The sequence below is a fragment of the Heteronotia binoei genome, chromosome 4 (genome assembly GCF_032191835.1).
Source record: "Heteronotia binoei isolate CCM8104 ecotype False Entrance Well chromosome 4, APGP_CSIRO_Hbin_v1, whole genome shotgun sequence".
In the NCBI taxonomy this organism is placed as follows: Eukaryota; Metazoa; Chordata; class Lepidosauria; order Squamata; family Gekkonidae; genus Heteronotia; species Heteronotia binoei.
The window spans coordinates 9,114,112-9,136,207 of record NC_083226.1 but is presented as its reverse complement, the minus strand read 5'-3'; the positions used below and the strand labels follow the sequence as shown (position 1 = coordinate 9,136,207).

The 22,096-nt window shown below is 51.8% G+C and overlaps 1 non-coding gene across 1 annotated transcript; it reads right to left on the bottom strand.

Annotated features, from left to right (window-relative positions):
- Positions 1 to 1,662: 1,662 nt before the first annotated feature.
- On the bottom strand, positions 1,663 to 1,734 carry TRNAT-GGU (transfer RNA threonine (anticodon GGU)). Its single transcript has one exon. It is a non-coding gene; the product is annotated as a tRNA-Thr (tRNA).
- Positions 1,735 to 22,096: the final 20,362 nt, after the last annotated feature.

Below are 22,096 nucleotides of genomic sequence, written 5' to 3'. Positions count from 1 at the left end.
GGAACAGCTCTGCAAGAACTTACGACTGACTCAAGGTCACATCAGGAGTTCCATGCGGAGAAGTGGGGAATCAAACCCAATCTGCGCACACAACCATTATACCAAACTGACTCTCAATCGATCTCATATGAATTATCTACATGAATTTCACCATGTGTCTGTCTGTCTTAAGAGCCCCGTGGCGCAGAATGTTAAAGCTGCAGTACTGCACTCCTAAGCTCTGCTCACGACCTGAGTTCGATCCCCGGCGGAAGCCGGGTTTTCAGGTAGCCGGCTTGAGGTTGACTCAGCCTTCCATCCTTCTGAGGTCGGTCAAATGAGTACCCAGCTTGCTGGGGGGGAAGTGTAGATGACTGGGGAAGGCAATGGCAAACCACCCCGTAAAATGTCTGCCGTGAAAACGTTGTGAAAGCAACGTCACCCCAGAGTCGGAAACGACTGGTGCTTGCACAGGGGACCCTTTCCTTTCCTTTCCTGTCTACCCACCCACCCACCCATTGCATAGTATTCCACCAGGCTCTAGTTGAAGACAGTCAAATGCTCTTTTGGTCAGAAACCACCTGCAGATTTTGATCACTCAAGCATAGCGCTCTCCGGGGAGTATGGCAGGAGAGGCGGTCCCCGAAAGTGGGCTGGCTTCTGACCATTGAGGGCTTTAAAGATCAACACTAGAACCTTGAACTTGATCCAGCCCTCAGTCTGGAGCCAGTGGTATAGTTAACGTATCAGACCAAGCTTAAATCTCCACTCTGCCATGGAAGCTTCCTGAGAAATTTGGAGCCAGTCACACACAGTCTCAGCCTAACCTACCTCAGAGGGTCCTTCCTGTGAGAATAAAATGGAGGAGTGGAGAATTATGTAAGTGACTTTAAGGTCCCTGGTGAGGAGAAAGGTGGGGTATGAACGAAGTAAATACACACACACACACAAACCCATCATGTTGTTTTATATTTCCAGGAAGAAAGGAGAAATGGTTTTATATTTCCAGGAAGAAAGGAGAACGTTGCTATATAATGGGAAATTATATTACTTTACAAAGCAACAGATTCAAGTATTTGCAAAACCATTCAGATGCACGCCTGGAGAACAGATAGGTCAAGATAGGTTGCCATGTTAGTCTGTCTGCGGCACCAGAAAAGAGGCAGAATCCGGTAGCTCCTGAAAGATGAACGCCGTTTGTGGCAGCGTGTGAACTTTCAGGAGCCGCTGTTCAGTCCTTCAGATTTCCATTCTGCAGCTAAATGCGGTGCCTTCCATGGAAATAGATCAAAATGAGTAGTGGTTTTAGTCTGCCTGTAGCAGTAGCAAAGAGCTAGAGTTCAGCAGCACATTAAAGCCTGGGAAAAAAAATTGTGGCAGGGCGGGATCATTCATGAGTCACGAGTCTTTGGATTTCCATTCTGTACGCCTAGATGTGGTGCCCTCCACGGAGATAGGTTAAGATGGGAAGCCATGTTAGTCTGCCTGTAGTAATCGAAAGGAGTCCAGTCGCACCTTAAAGACTAACAAAATGTGTGGAACATATATGAACATATGAAGCTGCCTTCTACTGATTCAGACCCTGGGTCCATCAAAGTCAGTCTTGTCTTCTCAGACTGGCAGCGGCTCTCCGGGGTCTCAAGCTGAGGTTTTTCACACCTATTTGCCTGGGCCATTTTTAGTTGGAGATGCCAGGGATTGAACCTGGGACCTTCTGCTTACCAAGCAGATGCTCTACCACTGAGCCACAGCCCCATTCATGGCTCTCCAGGGTCTCAAGCTGAGGTTTTTCACACCTATTTGCCTGGATCCTTTTTAGTTGGAGATGCCAGGGATTGAACCTGGGACCTTCTGCTTACTAAGCAGATGTTCTACCGCTGAGCCACCATCCCTCCCCCAAAGGTTTTGAACATGAACATATGAAGCTGCCTTCTACTGAATCAGACCCTCGGTCCATCAAAGTCAGTATTGTCTTCTCAGACTGGCAGCGGCTCTCCAGGGTCTCAAGCTGAGGTTTTTCACACCTATTTGCCTGGACCCCTTTTTGGAGATCCCGGGGATTGAACCTGGGACCTTCTGCTTCCCAAGCAGATGCTCTACCACTGAGCCACCGTCCCTCCCAAGGGGAGGAGCTTTTGTGATGCACATGAACACATAAACCTTGAATAAAACTTCGTTGGTCTTAAAGGTGCGACTGGACTCAAACTTTGTTCTGCTGCCACAGATTTTTGTTAATCTTTCAGGTGCAACTGGACTCTTGCTCTTTCCTACTGGAGGAGAAGAGGGTAATTTTTTTTATTTTTTTCCCCAGGGAGCTCTGTTACGAAGCAGAGCTTTCTAGGTGAGGTTTGGTATGCCATTTTCTCCAGAGTCGGTCCAGCACCCTGCTTCTTCTGTGTTAAATAATAATATCTAACTTCTGTTCAAAGGGGAAGAAGTCAAAGAGGTGAAGAAAATAATTAATTTCCAGGTAGCAAGAAGGGGAGAGGCCCTCACTGAGGATTCCGTGCAGATGGGCTTCTCTTTGTCTCCTTTTGTCTTTCCAGTCGCCAGAGAAGAGGGAAAGTGATTACGTACCCAACAGGAGGGACAAGCTTTCCTGTGTGTGAAAGGGGGGAGTGAAGGCGGTGACTCACAAAGGAACTTGCTTAGGTGTTCTCAACTGGGAGGTTTTTTTTTGGGGGGGGGGGCAGACTTGTGCTTGCCAGTGCTTGGCTTGTGTGCATCGAAGGATCTTTCTTTGAGCCAAGAGGGGTTAACCTGGAACTTTTCTGGGCCTGGGCCTTTATTTACTTCATGAATGCTTTTCTCCCTGATGCTGGTGACCCAAAACAGCTTACATCATTCTCCTCTCCTCCATTCTTGGAGCGCAGCGACCTAGCAACTGTGATCCACGCAACGGTCACTTCGAGATTAGACTACTGCAATGCCCTCTACATGGGGCTGCCCTTATACCGAACACGGAGACTTCAGGTAGTCCAGAACGCGGCGGCCAGGCTGCTAGAGGGACTACCACGGTGGGAACATGTGCAGCCTGGGCTGCGGGATCTGCATTGGCTGCCGGTTGTGTACCGTGTTCGCTATAAAGTGCTGGTTATCACCTTTAAAGCCCTATATGGCCGAGGACCTGCCTACCTAAGGGACCGCCTCTCCCCATGTGTTCCCCAGAGAGGACTGAGATCTAGCTCTCAGAACCTTCTAACAGTCCCTGGGCCAAGAGAAGCTAGGTTGAAGGCTACTAGGGAGCAAGCCTTCTCAGTAATGGCCCCGCGTTGGTGGAACCACCTTCCAGAGATGATACGAGCCTTGCGGGACCTGAATCAATTCCGCAGGGCTTGCAAAACATTTCTTTTCCAGCTTGCTTTTGAAACAGAACCTGATTAACTTGACGTGCGGCCACCTAGCCATCTTGTGGATATTATGACTTACAGTATTTTAGCACCCATTTTATCTATTTTTAAATAATTTATTATGTAATTGATTGTATTTGAGACTGTTTGCATTGTTTTATTGAATCATGGAATTCCATGTCTGTGAGCCGCCCTGAGCCCGCCCTGAGCAGGCCTTCTCGGTGATAGCCCCTCGTTGGTGGAATGACCTTCCAGAGATGGTGCGAGCCCTGCGGGACTTGAACCAATTCCGCAGGGCTTGCAAAACATTTCTTTTTCAGTTGGCATTTGAGACACCATGTGGTAATTGAGACAGAACCTGATTAACGAATGAACAGACACTTAGCCATCTTAAATACATCAGGACTACATCATTTTAGCACCTATTTATATTTTATATGTTTTTATGTATTTTAAATAATTTATTTGTAATTAATGTTTAAATTGTTATGTTTTATGAATCATGGGACTCCCATATCTGTTATATGTTTAATGTGAATCATGGGACTCCCGTGTCTGTTAGCCGCCCTGAGCCCGCCTTGCGGGGAGGGCGGGATATAAAAAAAAATATTATTATTATTATTATTATTATTTGGCGGGGGAGGGCGGGATATAAAAATAAAATTATTATTATTATTATTATTATTATTATTATTATTATTTGATCCTTGCAGCAACAACCCTGTGAGGTAGGCAAGGCTGAGAGCGTGTGACTGGCCCAAGGCCCCCTCCCGCCAGCTTCCATGGCAGAGTAGGCATTTGAACGTTCAAACTGCTACACATCGGCTTGACGGATAACTGCGCGTTCACATTACTGAACATGGGCTGAGGGGTTGTGTGCCTAAGTACACCATCGCAATTAGAGGCTATGGACAGCCAGTGTGGTGCTGTGTTGGACTAAGATCTGGGTCACCCAGTTTCAAATCCCATGGCAGCTGGCTGGGTGACCTTGGACCAGTTGCCCTCTCTGAGCCTCACTTCCCTTGCTATGAGGGTAAAACAGAAGAGGAGAATGATGTCAGCCCCTCTGGATCCCCAGTGGGGAGAAATGTGGGAGATAAAGTAAATTTTTGCACCGAAGAAAGACCGGGGGGGGGGGTGTGTGCATACTGTATGATGGGCATGACGCCGTTTCGCATGATACTAAAATTCAGGGAGCTGCAGAACTTGAAAACTGTTGTGCTTTTTGTAGGAACGACGCTTTCCTAAAACTGAAACAACACTTTCCTTCTTCTTTTACATTTGGTCAAAAAAGAGGTTCGGGACTAGCTTGCGCCAAAATTTTACACTTAAGTGATACGGAGAGCATTAAGGCCATAAATCAGGAATGGCTTGCTCCGTCTAAAAACTGCAGAGCGCATTTAGCCAGAAAATCCAGAAGGCTTGTGCATCTGGTAAGAGAAGAGGCTTGCTCCAAAACGGTATACACGTGTTGAAAGCTTTTTTGCCATCGAAAGGAATGGCTTGCTCCTATTATAGACAGTGCATAGAGCATTCTGCCAGCAAAATCTCAGAAGGCCTTTGCAACTGGTTAGAGAAGTTTAGGAATGGCTTGCTCCTACTATAAGTGTAAACAGTTATGGGGTGCTGAGAGGATGAGAGTTTTGGAAGAAAGTAAAGACACTGCTGAAAACATTAATAGCAAGTTTGGAGAGCAAGTTTGGTGTAGTGGTTAAGTGTGTGGACTCTTATCTGGGAGAACCGGGTTTGATTCCCTACTCCTCCACTTGCACCTGCTAGCGTGGCCTTGGGTCAGCCATAGCTCTGGCAGAGGTTGTCCTTGAAAGGGCAGCTGCTGTGAGAGCCCTCTCCAGCCCCTCCCACCTCACAGGGTGACTGTTGTGGGGGAGGAAGGGAAAGGAGATTGTGAGCCGCTCTGAGACTCTGTCCTTGGAAGGGCAGCTGCTGTGAGAGCCCTCTCCAGCCCCACCAACCTCACAGGGTGTCTGTTGTGGGGAAGGAAGGTAAAGGAGATTGTGAGCCGCTCTGAGACTCTTCGGAGTGGAGGGCGGGATATAAATCCAATATCTTCATCTACCTCACAGGGTGTCTGTTGTGGGGGAGGAAGGGAAAGGAGATTGTGAGCCGCTCTGAGACTCTTTGGAGTGGAGGGCGGGATATAAATCCAATATCTTCATCTACCTCACAGGGTGTCTGTTGTGGGGGAGGAAGGGAAAGGAGATTGTGAGCCGCTCTGAGACTCTTCGGAGTGGAGGGCGGGATATAAATCCAATATCTTCATCTACCTCACAGGGTGTCTGTTGGGGGGGGGGAGTTAAAGGAGATTGTGAGGCACTCTGAGACTCTTTGGAGTGGAGGGCGGGATATAAATCCAATATCTTCATCTACCTCACAGGGTGTCTGTTGTGGGGGAGGAAGGGAAAGGAGATTGTGAGCCTCTCTGAGACTCTTCAGAGTGGAGGGCAGGATATAAATCCAATATCTTCATCTACCTCACAGGGTGTCTGTTGTGGGGGAGGAAGGGAAAGGAGATTGTGAGCCGCTCTGAGACTCTTCGGAGTGGAGGGCGGGATATAAATCCAATATCTTCATCTACCTCACAGGGTGTCTGTTGTGGGGGAGGAAGGTAAAGGAGATTGTGAGCCGCTCTGAGACTCTTCGGAGTGGAGGGCGGGATATAAATCCAATATCTTCTTCTTCTTCTTCTTCTGGATTGTAACCAGAGTCTGAAGAAAATAGGAACACTCTTGAGGAAGTAATTGATTAAATGAGCTTATACCTGGGTGCTCATCGGATGGACCTTTCTTGTAATGTTGTAAAGTTGTACTTCTTTATAATGCATATTGTTAGCCTGTATATCGCAGTGTTTGTTTTTTTGTATTGCCTGTAATATGAACTGTGATCCCAGGTTGTTGGTTTTTCAGCTTGCTACCACAGGCAGGGCTGTTCCTCTCCCAGGATATCTTGGCCATCCTGCAAAGGAAATCGGTTTTATTTTGCACAGATGGGGAGAAAAGAACTTGCTAAGATTGCCAACTTATGAGTTCGGAAAATCTTGGAGATTTGGGGTGGAGGCTAGAGAGGGGAAAGACCTCAGAGTACAGAGGAAAGACCTCAGCAGAGTACAGTGTCCAAAGACCTCAGCAGAATGCAGGGGAAAGACCTCAGCAGAGTACAGTGCCCAAAGACCTCAGCAGAGTACAGGGGAAAGACCTCAGCAGAGTACAGTGTCCAAAGACCTCAGCAGAGTACAGGGGAAAGACCTCAGCAGAGTACAGTGTCCAGAGACCTCAGCAGAGTACAGTGTCCAAAGACCTCAGCAGAATACAGGGGAAAGACCTCAGCAGAGTACAGTGTCCAGAGACCTCAGCAGAGTACAGCGTCCATCCTCCAAAGATCCCTCATCTGGATCTTAATTGTGCATTGACCAAGTGACCTTAAGAAAGCCACCTCCTCTTATTGCAGCTGCCCCTCTGTCACCGGAGGGGGGGCAAATAAACAAGCATATGTTTTCCCAAGTAAGCATACAGAGGCCCAAGCAGTATGTATACATTTCAGCGTTTCTCTCCAGTCTACAACAATATGTGTGTGAGAAGTTGATATATCATTGAGGTGCCTCTATTCTCCCGCCTTGTGGTCAGTAGCCACTTAACTTTTCTCCCTTTCTCACAATACAAGAACTCGTGGGCATTCGATGAAATTGCTGAGCAGACAGGTTAAAACGGATAAAAGGAAGTACTTCTTCACCCAAAGGGTAATTAACATGTGGAATTCACTGCCACAGGAGGTGGTGGCGGCCACAAGCATAGCCACCTTCAAGAGGGGTTTAGATAAAAATATGGAGCAGAGGTCCATCAGTGACTATTAGCCACAGTGTGTATGTGTGTGTGTATATATATAAAAAAATTTTGCCACTGTGTGACACAGAGTGTTGGACTGGATGGGCCATTGGCCTGATCCAACAGGGCTTCTCTTATGTTCTTATGTGACACAGAGTGTTGGACTGGATGGGCCACTGGCCTGATCCAACAGGGCTTCTCTTATGTTCTTACGTGACGCAGAGTGTTGGACTGGAGGGGCCATTGGCCTGATCCAACAGGGCTTCTCTTATGTTCTTCTGTGACTCAGAGTGTTGGACTGGATGGGCCACTGGCCTGATCCAACATGGCTTCTCTTATGTTCTTATGTGACACAGAGTGTTGGACTGGATGGGCCACTGGCCTGATCCAACATGGCTTCTCTTATGTTCCTAACCAGCCAGATTTAATGGAAGAAATGCTGATTCACAAACAAAAATAAATACACAGGGCATGCATATATTTTATATATGGCCAAAGATCCCCCAGCCCGCTTTGTTTTGCTGCCACAATTCTTTTTTATTTTTGGAAACCAAATGGATGTTGCAAAGAAAATACAAAAAAAAAATTGGTAAAGTTATTATATATCATAAGCAAGAGATAAGAAATATTTCTCCCTAGCACCCCCTTCATTACACTTTTTGGAATACTGTCTATAAGGTAGAATAAAAAATGATTTCTGTCAGGACACAATTATATTCCATAGCTTACATTTAAAATTTCACTACTGATCTGCTTTTAAAGGGACGGCGGCTGTATTTTCCTCCTGTCTCTCCTTCTCAGACTGGTGCTCAGAGCTCTCCACAGGTGGTCTACATGCTGCTGAGAAGTCAGAGCCTCGAGAGACAAAAAGACCACCGTGGCCATTTCTTTTGTGTCTCGAAAATGGCAAGGTGCATTTCTCCTCCCCTCCTCAGCAGTGACCGCTGGGATCTTAATGCACCCCGACTGCCTGAATTGCCCCAGCTGGCCTGGTCTTCTCAGGTTCCAACCTGGTTAGTACTTGGATGGGAGAACCCCAAGAAAGTCCAGGGTTGCTACACTGAGGCAGCAATAGCAAACCGCCTCTAGATGTCTCTTTCCTTGAAAACTCTACAGGGTCTCTGTAATTCTGCTGCAGCTGGACAGCAGTACTCAACACTCATCATTTAGGGAGGGACGGTGGCTCAGTGGTAGAGCATCTGCTTGGGAAGCAGAAGGTCCCAGGTTCAATCCCCGGCATCTCCAAAAGAGGGTCCTGAAAAATAGGTGTGAAAAACCTCAGCTTGAGACCCTGGAGAGCCGCTGCCAGTCTGAGAAGACAAGACTGACTTTGATGGACCAAGGGTTTGATTGGGTAGAAGGCAGCTTCATATGTGCATAATCTTGGGGGAGGGACAGCGGCTCAGTGGTAGAGCATCTGCTTGGGAAGCAGAAGGTCCCAGTTTCAATCCCTGGCATCTCCAACTAAAAAGGGTCCAGGCAAATAGGTGTGAAAAACCTCAGCTTGAGACCCTGGAGAGCTGCTGCCAGACTGAGAAGACAAGACTGACTTTGATGGACCAAGGGTCTGATTCAGTAGAAGGCAGCTTCGTATGTTCATATGTCTAAGGGGAGGGATGGTGGTTCAGTGGTAGAGCATCTGCTTGGTAAGCAGAAGGTCCCAGGTTCAATCCCTGGCATCTCCAACTAAAAAGGATCCAGGCAAATAGGTGTGAAAAACCTCCGCTTGAGACCCTGGAGAGCAGGGGAGGGACGGTGGCTCAGTGGTAGAGCATCTGCTTGGCAAGCAGAAGGTCCCAGGTTCAATCCCCGGCATCTCCAAAAAAGGGTCCAGGCAAATAGGTGTGAAAAACCTCAGCTTGAGACGCTGGAGAGCCGCTGCCAGTCTGAGGAGACAATGCTGGCTTTGATGGACCGAGGGTCTGATTCAGTAGAAGGCAGCTTCATATGTTCACACTTCAAGGGAGGCACGCACAAACTCTGCATCTATCCCAGCATAATGCGAATAAAAGGGAAATTCAAAACCACTTCGGCAAGCACTCTCCCTAGGTCTGCCAGGTCCCCCCTGGCAGAGGATGGGGTTGCCAGATCCAGGTTGGGAAACTCCTGGAGATCTGGTCATGGGGCTTAAGGAATACAGAGGCCTCAGCAGGGTACAAGGCCATGGAGTCCACTCTCCAATTTTCTCCAGGGGAACTGATGTCAGGAGATGAGCTGTAATTCCGGGGGATCCCCAGTTCTCACCTGGAGGCTGGTTGGTATCTGCTCCCATAGCAACAATTTGCTCCCGACAAGTTTTGATTCAAGCCCTGAATCCCGTTTTCAATCAAGCACAATCCACCCCTATCGGAAGGATGAAGACAGGGACTGATCTTTCGCAAAAAGCAAGCAGTAAAATTAACAGGAATCTCATCGTCCATAATGCCAGCAGAAGGGTTTGGAAACCAAGTTCTCTGGGCGAGGAATTGGACACACCTCCTCCCACGTGGAGAGGGGCTGCAGTGGCTCAGTTGTAGAGCGCCTGCTTGCTATGCAGAAGGTCCCGGGTTCAATTCCCTAGTTCAAAGACCTGGCACCAGAGGATGTGAAAGACTCCCACCTGGGACCCTGCAGAGCGCCTGCCAGTCTTGAGGAGCAATACTGACTTCAAGGACCGGTGGTTCGATTCGGGAAGGGATGGTGGCTCAGTGGTAGAGCATCTGCTTGGGAAGCAGAAGGTCCCAGGTTCAATCCCCGGCATCTCCAAAAAAGGGTCCAGGCAAATAGGTGTGAGAAACCTCAGCTTGAGACCCTGGAGAGCCGCTGCCAGTCTGAGTAGACAATACTGACTTTGATGGACCCAGGGTCTGATTCAGTAGAAGGCAGCTTCATATGTTCATCCTTCATATGTTCATACAGCAGCTTCACGTTGGCCCAGGGTAGCCTGATCTCATCAGATCTCAGAAGCTAAGAAGGGTTGACCCCGGCTAGTAAACAGACGGGAGACCTCCATGGAATACCAAGGTTGTGATGTGGGGGCAGGCGACAGCACACCACCTCTGAAAACCCTGCATGGTTGGCCATATGTCAGCTGCGATTTGAAGGCAATTCCCCCCAACTCTCACCCCAACTGAACTGGCCTCGATTTTAGGCCACAAACTTAAACCTACTCAAAAGAATTTAGGGATGAAAAGAAAAGCCCAAGCAGGGGGGAGGGGGATCCTTTTGTGGCTCTGCTGATGCCTACATTCACTTGCTGATGAGTGGCGGGTGGGAATCCACTGACTGAGCCTGTGGGGAAGGAGACTTCCTGCTTGTAAATCTATGGTAATTGCTAAGGAAGGGGACCTCCAGGGCAGCTCAACCCAGTGGGGCTGAGAGGGCTCTCACAGCAGCTGCCCTTTCAAGGACAGAGTCTCAGAGCGGCCTACAATCTCCTTTCCCTTCCTTCCCCACAACAGACACCCTGTGAGGTGGGTGGGGCTGAGAGGGCTCTCACAGCAGCTGCCCCTTCAAGGACAGAGTCTCAGAGCGGCCTACAATCTCCTTTCCCTTCCTCCCCCACAACAGACACCCTGTAAGGTGGGTGGGGCTGAGAGGGCTCTCACAGCAGCTGCCCTTTCAAGGACAGAGTCTCAGAGTGGCCTACAATCTCCTTTCCCTTCCTCCCCCACAACAGACACCCTGTAAGGTGGGTGGGGCTGAGAGGGGTCTCACAGCAGCTGCCCTTTCAAGGACAGAGGCTCAGAGCGGCTCACAATCTCCTTTACCTTCCTCCCCCGCAACAGACACCCTGTGAGGTGGGTGGGGCTGAGAGGGGTCTCACAGCAGCTGCCCTTTCAAGGACAGAGTCTCAGAACGGCCTACAATCTCCTTTCCCTTCCTCCCCCACAACAGACACCCTGTGAGGTGGGTGGGGCTGGAGAGGGCTCTCACAGCAGCTGCCCTTTCAAGGACAGAGTCTCAGAGCGGCCTACAATCTCCTTTCCCTTCCTCCCCTACAACAGACACCCTGTGAAGTGGGTGGGGCTGGAGAGGGCTCTCACAGCAGCTGCCCTTTCAAGGACAGAGTCTCAGAGCGGCCTACAATCTCCTTTCCCTTCCTCCCCCACAACAGGCACCCTGTGAGGTGGGTGGGGCTGAGAGGGCTCTCACAGCAGCTGCCCTTTCAAGGACAGAGTCTCAGAGCGGCCTACAATCTCCTTTCCCTTCCTCCCCCACAACAGGCACCCTGTGAGGTGGGTGTAGGGTTGCCAAGTCCAATTCCAGAAATATCTGGGGACTTTGGGGGTGGAGCCAGGAGACTTTGGGGGTGGAGCCAGGAGACACTGGGGCGGAGCCAGGAACAAGGGTGTGACAAGCATAATTGAACTCCAAAGGGAGTTCTGGCCATTATATCTAAAGGGACAGCACACCTTTTTAAATGTCTTCATTCCCTCCACCAGGCGCTCTCCTGGGCCTCGAAAGCGGCGGCCTCGGCATGGTGGGGGTGGTGGCCGAGCTGCTGCAGGCTGGGCTGGCGGAGGCGCGGCAGTGGCAGCTGGGGGTGACGGGAGGCGGCCAGCTGCTTATGAACATATGATGCTGCCTTATACTGAATCAGACCCTTGGTCCGAGACCGCACTCTGCACATGCCCCAGAGCCTCCTCCCGCTCCCCAGCTGCCAAGCGCGAGCCCTTCCCCGGCTCACGGGCCGCCCTGCTCCTTGCCTCCTCATCCCCCGCAGAGCCAAGTGGCGCGTCTTTGCGCGGCTGAAAACTAAGCACCCCAAACCGCGGGCATCTCCGCCCGCCCTTGCAGCCCCCTGCCCTCCACGGCAGGCCACCCACCACTGCACCCCTGAGCGCGGCATTGCATGCCCCCCCCGCTTTCGCTCCACCGACCCCCCCCTGCAGCTAGGCACAGCCCTCATCGCCCATCTGGCAGAAAGCAACGCCCAACCGCCTCCCGGGCCAGCTCTCCGATCCCCGGGCAGCCAGGGAGGGCTCAGCGGCCGGCAGCCCGCGAGGGGCTCACACTCCCGTCCCTGGCCGGCATGCTCCCGTAGGCGGGCGGGGGCGCTGAAGACGGGCTCGCCGGCCGTAGAGGGGGTGCTGCGGCGGCTGCTGCAGGCTTGCCGCGCTCCTGGCCTCCCTCCACCCTTCCCTTCTCTGAGCGGCGAGACGCTGCTGAGGGCGAGACGGAGCGGGCGATACCGCTGCGCTGCCGCCTCTTCTTCGCTTCCCAAGCAGAGAAGCGGCTCCTAGATGGGGCGGCTCGCCATGCTTTTTGGCGCCCTTCCCCCCTCCCCCCCACTTCCATTTTTGGGGGGAGCGGGGGAAGAGGCTGGAAACCCTGGTTTCCCCCGCCAGGGCGGGAGGGTTGGGACCCCTAGGTGGGTGGGGCTGGAGAGGACTCTCACAGCAGCTGCCCTTTCAAGGACAGAGTCTCAGAGCGGCCTACAATCTCCTTTCCCTTTCTCCCCCACAGCAGACACCCTGTGAGGTGGGTGGGGCTGCGAGGGCTCTCACAGCAGCTGCCCTTTCAAGGACAGAGTCTCAGAGCGGCTCACAATCTCCTTTTCCTTCCTCCCCCATGACAGACACCCTGTGAGGTGGGTGGGACTGAAGAGGGCTCTCAAAGCAGCTGCCCTTTCAAGGACAGAGTCTCAGAGCGGCTCACAATCTCCTTTCCCTTCCTTCCCCACAACAGACACCCTGTGAGGTGGGTGGGGCTGAGAGGGCTCTCACAGCAGCTGCCCTTTCAAGGACAGAGTCTCAGAGTGGCCTACAATCTCCTTTCCCTTCCTCCCCCACAACAGACACCCTGTAAGGTGGGTGGGGCTGAGAGGGGTCTCACAGCAGCTGCCCTTTCAAGGACAGAGGCTCAGAGCGGCTCACAATCTCCTTTACCTTCCTCCCCCGCAACAGACACCCTGTGAGGTGGGTGGGGCTGAGAGGGGTCTCACAGCAGCTGCCCTTTCAAGGACAGAGTCTCAGAACGGCCTACAATCTCCTTTCCCTTCCTCCCCCACAACAGACACCCTGTGAGGTGGGTGGGGCTGGAGAGGGCTCTCACAGCAGCTGCCCTTTCAAGGATAGAGTCTCAGAGCGGCCTACAATCTCCTTTCCCTTCCTCCCCTACAACAGACACCCTGTGAAGTGGGTGGGGCTGGAGAGGGCTCTCACAGCAGCTGCCCTTTCAAGGACAGAGTCTCAGAGCGGCCTACAATCTCCTTTCCCTTCCTCCCCCACAACAGAAACCCTGTGAGGTGGGTGGGGCTGAGAGGGCTCTCACAGCAGCTGCCCTTTCAAGGACAGAGTCTCAGAGCGGCCTACAATCTCCTTTCCCTTCCTCCCCCACAACAGAAACCCTGTGAGGTGGGTGGGGCTGAGAGGGCTCTCACAGCAGCTGCCCTTTCAAGGACAGAGTCTCAGAGCGGCCTACAATCTCCTTTCCCTTCCTCCCCCACAACAGGCACCCTGTGAGGTGGGTGTAGGGTTGCCAAGTCCAATTCCAGAAATATCTGGGGACTTTGGGGGTGGAGCCAGGAGACTTTGGGGGTGGAGCCAGGATACACTGGGGGGGAGCCAGGAACAAGGGTGTGACAAGCATAATTGAACTCCAAAGGGAGTTCTGGCCATTATATCTAAAGGGACAGCACACCTTTTTAAATGTCTTCATTCCCTCCACCAGGCGCTCTCCTGGGCCTCGAAAGCGGCGGCCTCGGCATGGTGGGGGTGGTGGCCGAGCTGCTGCAGGCTGGGCTGGCGGAGGCGCGGCAGTGGCAGCTGGGGGTGACGGGAGGCTGCCAGCTGCTTATGAACATATGATGCTGCCTTATACTGAATCAGACCCTTGGTCCGAGACCGCACTCTGCACATGCCCCAGAGCCTCCTCCCGCTCCCCAGCTGCCAAGTGCGAGCCCTTCCCCGGCTCACGGGCCGCCCTGCTCCTTGCCTCCTCATCCCCCGCAGAGCCAAGTGGCGCGTCTTTGCGCGGCTGAAAACTAAGCACCCCAAACCGCGGGCATCTCCGCCCGCCCTTGCAGCCCCCTGCCCTCCACGGCAGGCCACCCACCACTGCACCCCTGAGCGCGGCACTGCATGCCCCCCCCCGCTTTCGCTCCACCGACCCCCCCCTGCAGCTAGGCACAGCCCTCATCGCCCATCTGGCAGAAAGCAACGCCCAACCGCCTCCCGGGCCAGCTCTCCGATCCCCGGGCAGCCAGGGAGGGCTCAGCGGCCGGCAGCCCGCGAGGGGCTCACACTCCCGTCCCTGGCCGGCATGCTCCCGTAGGCGGGCGGGGGCGCTGAAGACGGGCTCGCCGGCCGTAGAGGGGGTGCTGCGGCGGCTGCTGCAGGCTTGCCGCGCTCCTGGCCTCCCTCCACCCTTCCCTTCTCTGAGCGGCGAGACGCTGCTGAGGGCGAGACGGAGCGGGCGATGCCGCTGCGCTGCCGCCTCTTCTTCGCTTCCCAAGCAGAGAAGCGGCTCCTAGATGGGGCGGCTCGCCATGCTTTTTGGCGCCCTTCCCCCCTCCCCCCCACTTCCATTTTTGGGGGGAGCGGGGGAAGAGGCTGGAAACCCTGGTTTCCCCCGCCAGGGCGGGAGGGTTGGGACCCCTAGGTGGGTGGGGCTGGAGAGGACTCTCACAGCAGCTGCCCTTTCAAGGACAGAGTCTCAGAGCGGCCTACAATCTCCTTTCCCTTTCTCCCCCACAGCAGACACCCTGTGAGGTGGGTGGGGCTGAGAGGGCTCTCCCAGCAGCTGCCCTTTCAAGGACAGAGTCTCAGAGCGGCCTACAATCTCCTTTCCCTTCCTCCCCCACAACAGACACCCTGTGAGGTGGGTGGGGCTGGAGAGGGCTCTCACAGCAGCTGCCCTTTCAAGGACAGAGTCTCAGAGCGGCTCACAATCTCCTTTCCCTTCCTCCCCCACAACAGACACCCTGTGAGGTGGGTGGGGCTGAGAGGGCTCTCACAGCAGCTGCCCTTTCAATTACAGAGTCTCAGAATGGCCTACAATCTCCTTTCCGTTCCTCCCCCACAACAGGCACCCTGTGAGGTGGGTGGGGCTGAGAGGGCTCTCCCAGCAGCTGCCCTTTCAAGGACAGAGTCTCAGAGCGGCCTACAATCTCCTTTCCCTTCCTCCCCCACAACAGACACCCTGTGAGGTGGGTGGGGCTGGAGAGGGCTCTCCCAGCAGCTGCCCTTTCAAGGACAGAGTCTCAGAGCGGCCTACAATCTCCTTTCCCTTCCTCCCCCACAACAGACACCCTGTGAGGTGGGTGGGGCTGAGAGGGCTCTCACAGCAGCTGCCCTTTCAAGGACAGAGTCTCAGAGCGGCTCACAATCTCCTTTCCCTTCCTCCCCCACAACAGACACCCTGTGAGGTGGGTGGGGCTGAGAGAGCTCTCACAACAGCTGCCCTTTCAAGGACAGAGTCTCGGAACGGCCTACAATCTCCTTTCCCTTCCTCCCCCACAACAGGCACCCTGTGAGGTGGGTGGGGCTGAGAGGGCTCTCACAGCAGCTGCCCTTTCAAGGACAGAGTCTCAGAATGGCCTACAATCTCCTTTCCCTTCCTCCCCCACAACAGACACCCTGTGAGGTGGGTGGGGCTGGAGAGGGCTCTCACAGCAGCTGCCCTTTCAAGGACAGAGTCTCAGAGCGGCTCACAATCTCCTTTTCCTTCCTCCCCCACGACAGACACCCTGTGAGGTGGGTGGGGCTGGAGAGGGCTCTCACAGCAGCTGCCCTTTCAAGGACAGAGTCTCAGAGCGGCCTACAATCTCCTTTCCCTTCCTCCCCCACAACAGGCACCCTGTGAGGTGGGTGGGGCTGAGAGGGCTCTCACAGCAGCTGCCCTTTCAAGGACAGCGTCTCAGAGCGGCCTACAATCTCCTTTACCTTCCTCCCCCACAACAGGCACCCTGTGAGGTGGGTGGGGCTGGAGAGGGCTCTCACAGCAGCTGCCCTTTCAAGGACAGAGTCTCAGAATGGCCTACAATCTCCTTTCCCTTCCTCCCCCACAACAGACACCCTGTGAGGTGGGTGGGGCTGGAGAGGGCTCTCACAGCAGCTGCCCTTTCAAGGACAGAGTCTCAGAGCGGCTCACAATCTCCTCTCCCTTCCTCCCCCACAACAGGCAGCCTGTGAGGTGGGTGGGGCTGAGAGGGCTCTCACAGCAGCTGCCCTTTCAAGGACAGAGTCTCAGAATGGCCTACAATCTCCTTTCCCTTCCTCCCCCCAACAGGCACCCTGTGAGGTGGGTGGGGCTGAGAGGGCTCTCCCAGCAGCTGCCCTTTCAAGGACAGAGTCTCAGAGCGGCCTACAATCTCCTTTCCCTTCCTCCCCCACAACAGACACCCTGTGAGGTGGGTGGGGCTGGAGAGGGCTCTCCCAGCAGCTGCCCTTTCAAGGACAGAGTCTCAGAGCGGCCTACAATCTCCTTTCCCTTCCTCCCCCACAACAGACACCCTGTGAGGTGGGTGGGGCTGAGAGGGCTCTCACAGCAGCTGCCCTTTCAAGGACAGAGTCTCAGAGCGGCTCACAATCTCCTTTCCCTTCCTCCCCCACAACAGACACCCTGTGAGGTGGGTGGGGCTGAGAGGGCTCTCACAGCAGCTGCCCTTTCAAGGACAGAGTCTCAGAATGGCCTACAATCTCCTTTCCCTTCCTCCCCCACAACAGGCACCCTGTGAGGTGGGTGGGGCTGAGAGGGCTCTCCCAGCAGCTGCCCTTTCAAGGACAGAGTCTCAGAGCGGCCTACAATCTCCTTTCCCTTCCTCCCCCACAACAGACACCCTGTGAGGTGGGTGGGGCTGGAGAGGGCTCTCACAGCAGCTGCCCTTTCAAGGACAGAGTCTCAGAGCGGCTCACAATCTCCTTTCCCTTCCTCCCCCACAACAGGCACCCTGTGAGGTGGGTGGGGCTGGAGAGGGCTCTCACAGCAGCTGCCCTTTCAAGGACAGAGTCTCAGAGCGGCCTACAATCTCCTTTCCCTTCCTCCCCCACAACAGGCACCCTGTGAGGTGGGTGGGGCTGAGAGGGCTCTCACAGCAGCTGCCCTTTCAAGGACAGAGTCTCAGAATGACCTACAATCTCCTTTCCCTTCCTCCCCCACAACAGACACCCTGTGAGGTGGGTGGGGCTGAGAGGGCTCTCACAGCAGCTGCCCTTTCAAGGACAGAGTCTCAGAATGGCCTACAATCTCCTTTCCCTTCCTCCCCCACAACAGACACCCTGTGAGGTGGGTGGGGCTGGAGAGGGCTCTCACAGCAGCTGCCCCTTCAAGGACAGAGAGCGGCTTACAATCTCCTTTCCCTTCCTCCCCCACAACAGTCACCCTGTGAGGTGGATGGGGCTGGAGAGGATTCTCATAGCAACTGCCCTTTCAAGGACAACCTCTGCCAGAGCTATGGCTGACCCAAGGCCATGCCAGCAGCTGCAAGTGGAGGAATGGGGAATCAAACCTGTTTCTCCCAGATAAGAGTCCACACACTTAACTACTACACCAAACACTTGTTTAGGAAATGGTTCTGTGCTGCCTTGCCAGAGATATGCTTGGGGCAGTCCATGAGCCCAATGCAGACCACTGATCGGGTGAGTATAGTCCAGAAGTCTGAGGATGTGTGTGGAGAAGGTGACTCGGGGAGATGGTGGCTCAGTGGCAGAGCATCTGCTTGGGAAGCAGAAGGTCCCAGGTTCAATCCCTGGCATCTCCAAAAAAGGGTCCAGGCAAATAGGTGTGAAAAACCTCCGCTTGAGACCCTGGAGAGCCGCTGCCAGTCTGAGAAGACAATACTGACTTTGATGGACCAAGGGTCTGATTCAGTAGAAGGCAGCTTCGTATGTTCATATGTCTAAGGGGAGGGATGGTGGTTCAGTGGTAGAGCATCTGCTTGGTAAGCAGAAGGTCCCAGGTTCAATCCCCGGCATCTCCAAAAAAGGGTCCAGGCAAAGAGGTGTGAAAAACCTCAGCTTGAGACCCTGGAGAGCCGCTGCCAGTCTGAGTAGACAATACTGACTTTGATGGACCGAGGGTCTGATTCAGTATAAGGCAGCTTCATATGTTCATATGACATGCTAGGAGAGATATTCTGCTGTCTGTGCATGATGTAAGGCATAGATCCAGTGTGGCACAGAGGTTGTTGCGTTGGACTAGGACTGAGAGGCCTGTGTTCAAATCCTTAGCCATGCATCTCACACTGGGACCAGTCGCCTTGCAGTAGACAGAATGGCAGACTAGGACCCTGAGTGTTGGGTTGCCAGCCTCCAGGTGGCTCCTGGGGATCTCCTACTATTGCAATTGATTTCCCGTTGACTAATGTCAGTTCCCCCAGATAAAATAGCTACTTTAGAAGGCGGAGTTTATGGCATTGTGCCTGCTGAGCTCCCTTCCGCAGGGCCTGTAAGACCGAATTGTTCCGACAGGCCTTCGATATCTAACTGAGAGAGAGCTGCCACTGGACATTGTATAGAGCATCATGTAGAGTACTGGTGGTCACCACCGAATTTTCAGAACCGCCTATATTGTATTGTATTAATACAGCACCATGAAATGGTTTTAAATAAATGAATATGCAATTATGTTTTATATGTTTTATTGGTTTTAATGGTAGTAATGCAATGCTGTGAGCCCGCCCTGAGTCCGCTTGCGGAGAGGGCGGGATAGAAGCTTAATGTAATAAATAAATAAATTCCCAAACCCCACCCTCTCCAGTTCCACCCACAAATTTCCACGAGGCGGCAACCCTAACCCTGAGTGACTTGGGTTCGAATCCCCATTTGCACTACGGAAGCTCAGGATGAAAGTAATTTTGGGGGGAATTGATTATGAAACAAATATTCCTCTGGAATTCAGTGTCATTGTTATTATTATTAGCTATCGAGTCACACCTGACTCACGGTGACGCTGTAGGGTTTTCAAGGCAAGAGGTGGCTTGCCATCGCTGGTCTCTGCTTAGTGACCCAGATGGCAGCCTCCCGTCAAAGTCCTAACCACAGCTGACTCTGCTTGGCTTCTGCAATCTGATGAGATCAGGCTAGCCTCGACTGTCCACATCAGGGCAGTATAGTTATACATTAATATAATTCAGCGCATATCTGTCATGTAGCTCCTAGCCACCTTAGCAAGGAACCACACGTCGCTGTAGCCCTGCTTCTGACATTGGGAGCAAATTTCCTACCCAGTTGCATTTTGGGGGGGGGGGCAGATTTAATATCAGAAGTGGCCATACAGTTTTATCCTCTTAGGTTAGGGTTGCCAAGTCCAATTCCAGAAATATCTGGGGACTTTGGGGGAGGAGCCAGGAGACTTTGGGGGTGGAGCCAGGAGAGATTAGGGGTGGAGCCAAGATCAAGGCTGTGGCAAGCATAATTGAACTCCAAAGGGAGTTCTGACCATCACATTTAAAGGGACGGCACACCTTTTCAATGCCTTCCTTCCATAGGAAATAATGAAGGATAGGGGCACCTTCTTTTGGGGCTCATAGAATTGGACCTCCTGGTCCAATCTTTTTGAAACTTCGGGAGTATTTTCAGGAGAGGCACTAGATGCTATACTGAAAATTTGGTGCCTCTACCCCAAAAACAGCACCCCCCCCCCAGAGCCCCAGATACGCAGATCAATTCTCCATGATTTTCTATGGGAATAAATCTCCATAGGGAATAATAGAGTTCCCAGCAGACATTTCCCTCCCCTCCCCCCCCCCGCTTTCTGACAACCCTGAAGCGGGGGGAGGGCCTCCAAACCGGGGGATCCCCTGGCCCCACCTGGGGATTGGCAACCCTAGGTTAGTGACATCTGCTCGTTGCTAAAATTGTCCCCAAATACAGCCACTGATCACTTAAAGTTGGTTTCTGAGGTACAAAAACCCAGACATCTACTCATTTTGATTGGGTGAGTGCCTTTTTCTTTTCACCTCAGTCCTAGGGTTGACGTCCCTCCTGCCCACCAAGAGGGCCAGTTCCAGGTTATGAAACTCCTGGAGATCTGGGAATGAAGCCTAGGAAGAACGGGGGCCTCAGACACAGCTGTGAGATTGTATATAGATACATTTATGGCGCCATCCTAATGTTTAATTTAGTATTGATCTGATTTTAATTTTGTTTAAATTCCCTTGAATTGTAAATGCTTTTATGATAGCTTCCTGAGAGGTACTGTTATTTATTGTTACCCGCCCTGAGCCCACTTGTGGGGAGGGTGGGTTAGAAATTGGATGGATGGATGAATAAATAAATAAAATCGTATCTGCTCTCCAGCCTAAACATCCCCAGCTCCTTCAACCTTTCCTCATAGGACTTGGACTCCAGAGCCCTCAACATCTTCGTCGCCCTCCTCTGGACCCGTTCCAGCTTGTCTAGATTCTTCTTCAATTGTGAATTCTTCTTCAATTGTGAAGAATCTAAAATTTTGGGATATGACTTCAAGAAAGTTGCAGAGACTTTTCTGCTTGGATTACAAATGGAAAATTTTCCAAAAGAAGATAGGACTTTAATTTGGTATTTGCTTTCAGCTGCTACGACATTGTATGTGCAGCTGTGGAAACAAGAAAAAATACCAGAGAAATGGGACTGGATTGTGAAAGTTTTATCGTGGAGTGAGATGGACAAACTAACAAGAACTTTAAGAGACTATGATTTGGACATTTTTTTAAAAGAGTGGAAGAAATTTAGAGGATATATAGAGCAAGAGTGGAATGTAAAAAGACATTGGATAATTTTTTAAATGAATGTGAGAAAGAAAGACATTGATTGGTTAAGGGTACCATTATAATTGAACTTAAGTATATAACCTCGGCGGGAGTCTAGTTACGGAGGGAGGGGGGATTGAAAATATCATATGGGTTAGAGATAGCAAGGATGTAATTAGATACTGTTATCATATGTTATCAATAAATTGTTTTAAAACCTAGATTCTTCTTCAATTGTGGTGCCCAAAACTGAACACAGTATTCTAGGTAAGGTCTAACTAGAGCAGTGTAAAGCAATGCCATCACTTTGCATGATACTACTGTTGATACAGCCCAAAATCGCATTTGCCTTTTTAGCTACTGCGTCACACTGCTGACTCATGTTCAGTGTATGGTATACTGAACATATAACCTTTTCACACATACTACTACCAACTGAACATATAACATCTTCACACATACTACTACCAAGACAAGTCTCCCACAGCCTTAATTATGCATTTGATTTTTCCTACCTAAACATAGAACTTTACATTTATCCCCATTAAAAAAATTTTCTGGCCTGACAAAATCATCCTGTATCCTGACTCGGTCTTTCACTGTATTTGTTACCCCTCCCAATTTATTATCTGCAAATTTAATAAACATTCCCTCGATTCCTTCGTCCAAATCATTTATAAAGTTGTTGAACAGAACAGGTCCCAGGACAGATCCTTGAGGCACTCCACTTGTCACTCCTCTCCCAAGAGGATGAGGGAACCATTCACAAGCACTCTTTGAGTGCGATCTGTCAACTAGTTACAGGTCCACCTAACATTCATAGGATCCAGCTTATCCATTTTACCAACTTGTCCAAAAGAATATGATGTAGAACCTTATCAAAAGCCTTACTGAAATCCAGATAAACCACGTCTACAGCATTCCCTTGATCGGTAGTAAGTGTCTGGGGGGGGGGGAGGGGGGAAGAGAGAGAGAGAAGGTTAGTCGGACAGGACTCGTTCTTGAGAAACTCATGTGGTTAGCCAGCTTCTGCCTGAATTAGGCCTCCCTGAAACCCCTGGAGATTTGGGAGCAGTGCTTGTAGGGAGGAAATCTGGAGAAGGTGCGCTGGATCTGGTACACTGAATAAAGAAATGTTTATTCCCTGTATTAAGAATGGCTCAAAAAGCGGGCAGACATCTCTCGCTCAGGGGTTTCTTCCAGGACTTAGCCTGAACTCTCCGTTGCTGTTCATTCCTGCCCTGTAGCCTCTGGTCTCATCCTAACAGGTGCCA